Source organism: Ascaphus truei, chromosome 6 (assembly GCF_040206685.1).
Source record: "Ascaphus truei isolate aAscTru1 chromosome 6, aAscTru1.hap1, whole genome shotgun sequence".
NCBI classification, from domain to species: Eukaryota; Metazoa; Chordata; class Amphibia; order Anura; family Ascaphidae; genus Ascaphus; species Ascaphus truei.
Window position 1 is genome coordinate 88,303,177 of NC_134488.1, and position 6,000 is coordinate 88,309,176.

General features: G+C 44.0%; 1 long non-coding RNA gene across 1 annotated transcript in view; it reads left to right on the forward strand.

The window, feature by feature from the left end:
- LOC142497351 (uncharacterized) overlaps window positions 1–5,559 on the forward strand; it is a 31,192-nt gene extending 25,633 nt beyond the window's left edge. The window contains exon 4 of the long non-coding RNA XR_012802233.1: window positions 5,316–5,559. This is a non-coding gene — a long non-coding RNA (uncharacterized LOC142497351). The remainder of the gene's footprint in view (window positions 1–5,315) is intronic.
- Window positions 5,560–6,000: the final 441 nt, after the last annotated feature.

Sequence of the window (6,000 nt, forward strand, 5' to 3'; positions counted from 1 at the left end):
CATATGTGGAAAAATGATAATAATAGATGTAGCCAGGTCCCTCGAGCCGTTGCTGGCCCCCCCCTCGGGACACTCACCGCGACGCTAGGGAGGTTAGAGCCGCTCGTGGGAAGGTGCGGGGGCGTGTGCGCGCATAGCGCGGCTTTTGTGCAGGCGGCCGGTTGCCAGGAACACGTGCGGACGCGTTGTCAGGGCTCTGTCGGGTCCCGGTGCAGGGCGCCGCCATAGTGAATTGCGCACGCATGCGCAGAAGGGATTTCGGCGCGGGGACCGGCAGGGAGGTTCGCGCATGCGCAGGACAAGCGCGGGAACCCTAACCTACCAGGGAAGGCTCTAGGAAGGGACTACAAGTCCCATGAGCCTCAGCAGCGCCCCACGTGACGCCAGGGAGCCAATAGGGCTGAAACATCTCCCTGCAAGGGAGATTTAGATACATTTCGCGGGCTGGCAGCACGGAGCAGCTAGGGGAAGGAGGTAGGGTGCAGGAGTCAGTGACTCCCTGCACTAGGCCAGCAGCCCCTAGGCCCCAGATAGCCCTGAGTCACAGTAGCTGAGTTTTGTAGGGACAGGCCCTAGGTTAGGGACCCTGCCCCATTAGGTATTTGTTAGTTAGGGACACAGTGGATGCTGCGTTCCTGCTGAGAGACTTGGGCTCAAGTCTCTGTCATTAAAGAGAGCTGGACTATCTTCAGGGTGGGATTGCCCCTGACGGATCACCCCGCGGTTGGATCCAGGATATCGTGTAGGAGCTCGTCGGATCCTTTTCGAAGCGGTTGCAGATCCGAGCGCCGGAGTGCTCGGCAGGTACTATAACTCTACAAGTGCACCAACAATCCTATTAGCTTAAATAGTGACTGCGCAGTCACACATATCCTTTCTCTGTTAAGAGCTGGACATTGTGTGAGGTTACTGGACACGGGGTGGGATCACCCGGTGGCGGGTTCGGGGAAGCGTTGGCGTCCGCCGTGGCACAAGATTGTGTTAGCGTCCTGTGAGACGCAGTAGTCAGTGTCTCCTCTAGGGAGGGACACCTGTTGATATGATATGCAAGTACGTTTATGGTTGCTGCAAGTAAAGTCATTAGTTGTTTACATATGTTGTGTTGGTTATTATATGTGTCCTGCGAGGAACAATTCCTGCTCTGCTAGGAACCATCGCAGGTGGAGGCGCTGCACCGAGTACAGGATTACTCATAATATAATTGCCCCAGGTTCCCCGTGGCGGAAGCTCAGCCCTCCTGTGAGCTTAACAGGTAACGCACCACACCTGGTAACACTGAGTTCCCCGCATCCACACTATATCTGCGATTGGGTGGGGTGGAAATACCCGTTACATATATATAGTGTAATAATTTCCAAAAACGAATGACAACTAGGTAGTGACAGATATGGGTACTCACACTTTCGCAATCAGGTAACAGCAGTATGCATTCAAATATGCTCTGGACTCTTCAGATGAGTAGAAAGCAACTGGTCTCAGCGTGGTAACCCTCAGTGTGACAGAGATGACACTCAATGCAAATTCAACAAAATAATTGTATTAAGGCAAAGAATATTGCACTTACATTTGCGCAATACAGCATAGGCACATACAACTATAGTTGAATGGCTTGTTCCTCCGTAGTCTTCCCAAGCTGCTTGCAGTGCATCGCGTCACTTCCAGCGATCCGTCGCGTCACTTCCGGTTGCGATCGGTCCCGGACTTCAGGGACAAATGTTGCCTACTCCTACTCCAACTCGACTCTACGCGTTTCGCTCAGTAAAAGCTTCATCAGGAGTCATCAGCATCTTTCAACATGTGTGCCTAATCTATTAACTGTATTTGTATGGGAGAAGTTTAGATTTGTTGCAGGTTGTGGTATCATTTAATGGACAATTTTGAGAGTTCTCCAGAGATAAAATGATAGTGTACATAACTGTTGTACCCTCACAGAACTATTATTCATGTGTATTATTGACCTGTGTATTATTGACTGTAGTTTCACCTATGTAGAATTCTCATGTAGTGGACCAACATAAGAAATTATACTTGCAGAGCTTTCAAAATCTTACAAGTCAGTTTTCCTTGTAGGCTGTGTACACACAAGGTTTTAAAAGTTCTGTACGCTATAGCTTCATCTACGCTAAAGAACCCTTATGTTTGTCATTTGGTAGAATCACTGAATACATAAACTTTAGACTTAAGGGTTTGGGCTGAATTACTCCCACTTCATCATATCTATATGTGCAGATTCATTGGGACCTGGACACAAAATTGTATATTTTAATATTTTTGCACTGCAGAGTGCGGGCTTTCTTGCAGATTATCATTTGTCCTACATTATCCCCAAACCAAGACGAGTTTCCTGATCTCTCCCTACGAAGGGACAAAAAGTAGCACCCAGTTCCTCTTTCCATCATCCAGTAAATGATGAGCCTGTCTAGACACTTCATTGTAATCATTTTGTATAACCCTGAAAGCCCTTCAGAACACCAACACTCTAAAACCAATCAAAATAATATTGCTCGCACAATAACTAAAGCTGCATCTAAAAGCATATTAATTGCAGTTAGACATTTTTTAAAGAAAAACATTTCCATTGTTTAATTGTTAGGAGAATGTTAGCAAAATGTTATTAGGAAGGTCGTTCTTCTGGGAATTAACAATTTTCAAGGGTACTTAATACATTTTGTTCATGTAATTCCATAATTGATAAATTACTGCAAATACTATTTGAGTAATGATATATAATAATAACAAATCAAGTATGCTTGATTCATATTAGAGTATAAAAAAATAAATAAACATTTTCCGTGCCCTATTGACCTCCCTGGTCATGCCAATGGCCCTTATGATGTACCAGGGACGTCATTGCCAATTGCTTGATTTTTAGGGGCAGATCATTCTGACTGCTCTGGCTTGAGGGGCATATAGAAGAAACTTCACTAACGAGTTTTTTTTTTTTATATATATATATATATATATATATATATATATATATATATATGAGTCCTCTGAGTGCAAAATATGGCACACTCCATGAAAACACACTTTTCTTTGGTGGATACACTTCTCCACAAAACAGATCCCTATACAATATGCTGTGAATAGGGAGTCTTCTTGCTCTGTTGAAATAAAAAGGACCAAAATATTAAAAGCCCAGTGATTGATATGATCCTGTGTGTTGGAAAAACCTGAAATTAGACATATTTTGTTCTATGGTCTTAAAGCAGCAGCCCACAGTTATTTCCATTTTTTTCCCCATATGTACCTGAACCAAGTTGATCCGTGATCTCCGCGGACCTCTGGGGACCATCAGGCTTTCAACATATTTGAAGGTTATTTTTGGTTCCGGTGTGTGAGACACAAAAAAAACCCTACATATATGGTAGCGGGATTACCAATAGAATTTCACATCATCTCGCAGCTTTCTATTGGCTGCTGGAGTTAAGCTAACCCTGGCGGCCATATTGCAGTGTACTTTTTCTGTTTGATCTTTGTCATTTTTTGGGCAAAACGATTGTAGCGCTAAAAAGTTGTATAAACCTTAATAATACTTGGATTTTATGTTGTTCTATGGCTTACTACACATGGCGGTAAATAAAAATACCACCTGTTGTGCATTTGCATATCACACATAGGCCTAGAGTTATTAAATATCGATAACTGAAAGCAGATATGCAGTATTTTGAATGGGCAAGTCAACGTGTTAACCTTAAAATATGCATTATTTTATTCAGTAAGTATTTTGGAGCCGAGCATCACAAAGAGTAGACAATGACATCTGCAGACGATAGAAGCGCACAAACACACCTCTCTGTGGTGCAGACGGCAGATACATTTATTAAAACAATTAAAAATTAAAAACAATGTCGTATTCAGATTCACAAGTAAGGTGCTTGCACTCAAGCACAAAGATGTGGCAATCAGGTCAGTGGGGTAGACGCTTCTTCAATTGGCAAATGTCTCCATAACACCTGCCGCCCTTTGTAAACACTGCTGAAGCTGCTGCTTGGGGTTGCACACTGTTACATCTGGGTTCTCAGTGATGACATCACATCGTTATGGAGATGCCTCAGTATCTCTGAATCCTGCCTTCTCCTATTGCCACACCCTTTGCGTTTCACAGAACTACTGTCTGCTTCCTCAGGGGCATAAGGCTGAGAACCCGTTGGTGCTGGGCGCGCCTGCATGAGCGCTGGGTGTCCTGCATGTGCCCGCGGGGGAGGGGGGGGGCATTGCGGGTAGTTGAGCGCGCGGGTAAGTATAGTTTTTTGTTTACTTAAGCGCCGCGCGTACAGCGTGAGCAGGGACTTACATATAGCTATATATGTAAGTAACCGCCGCAAGCACCGCCCGCTCAGCCCTAGCGGGGACGCAGCCTAAGAGTTTTTTGGGAAAACTATTGAAGCAGAAACACCAATCACATACAATATGGACTTTGTTTATGGATATATTGTAGGAATATTGTAGGAGGACAACATTGTGTTAATTCCTGACCCAATCCTCCAATGAAGTGCACATAGTAGGTTATCTTTTACTTTACACAATGCCACTTGACTGATGTTGATGCTACTTATTATACTCCTCTATCTGGAGATATCAGGCTACCGCCAAAACATTGCACATTTTTTTATCACCTACCTTGTCTATGTATATAATGGCTATTATATATTCATATAAGCAAGAGCATTGCCGTCGACAGGGGGGAGGAGCCGGGACAAGTGTCCTAGCCCATCAGCTGCGGGGGGCCCAGCTGGCCGGCTGCTGCGCCTCTGGTTGCTGCCAGGCCCTGGCTCTCCTCAGCTGTTGCAGGCCCCTCTCTGCCAGGCCGGGCCTTACTCCTGCCGGTGTGCAACGGAAGCTGAGGGTGAATTGCTGGTGGGCCCAGCTTTTGGCACGCACCTGCAGGAGAGAGGCCCGGCCTCGCAGAGAAGGAGGCCCGGCATGGAAGTGAGGCCTGGCATCATCTGGGGAGAGTTGGGGCACCAGAGGCCTCAGACCACCACTAATTTCTAATAAATATTATTACATAACCCTATGGTAGAAGTATGTGAGATTCCTCTACCCCATTGAATCATTTGTGGTAATTAAAGCTATAACACTACTTTACAACAATTTTTTTCCCCTTTTCTTTTATTCTTATTTTTATATGTAAAGCATGTGAAAAGGTATACTTCAACTTTCTTTCCTAAGCAGGCAATCATTTGGTGCTCCTCTTATAAATCTGTCAAAATCCTGATTGCGTGACTAATATAATGGCTGCTTCAGTCAGTGTAACTCAGCAGCTACAATGTATTCTTATATTACTAAGGTAACATTATCTATTATTACAGATTACAGCTCAAACTGCTGGGAATATTTGTAACAAATTATCCCAAACAGGAAAGTGTTGCAAGGATCATGCACTACTGGGGAAGTATGTTAAAACCTGCTATCAAAATCAAAGGATGCTTTAAAACTCATTAAAAATGGAATTAAGAGTTGAACAAAAAACAAAAAGCAAAAAAAAATAATAAACCAGTCACTATTGTCTAATACTACAGAACCGATTTATTTAAAAAAATTAAAAATATATCTTATTCTATTCTCGGGTGAGTCCCATATTTGTATCCTGTCTCCGTCACCCCTTGCTGTGTGTTTTGGTATGTGTGAATGTAACAATTCCTAGGTAAATCCCATATTTGAATCCTGTCTCCAATCACCCCTTAATTAAATTCAGCTTTCACACCTAGGCAGGGAACACCCTGTGTAGAAAAACCATCTATTTTAATGTGCCTCACATGTGCTAATTAAGCAGGCTGAACTTAACTGTCAGGTGACTTCTTAGGCCCATATAACCACAGACTTAACAGCCATAGCTGTCTGCAGCCCATGTCCAAGTAGCCCATTGTAAGTAGCAAGCAAATTGGAGTTTAAAAGGGAGTTGACAACACCTACTGGCCCTGATTCCTGAATTTGATCTACGCTGGAAAGGAGGATACTATCGATCCCAGACTGCACATCTCAGCACTTAACTAT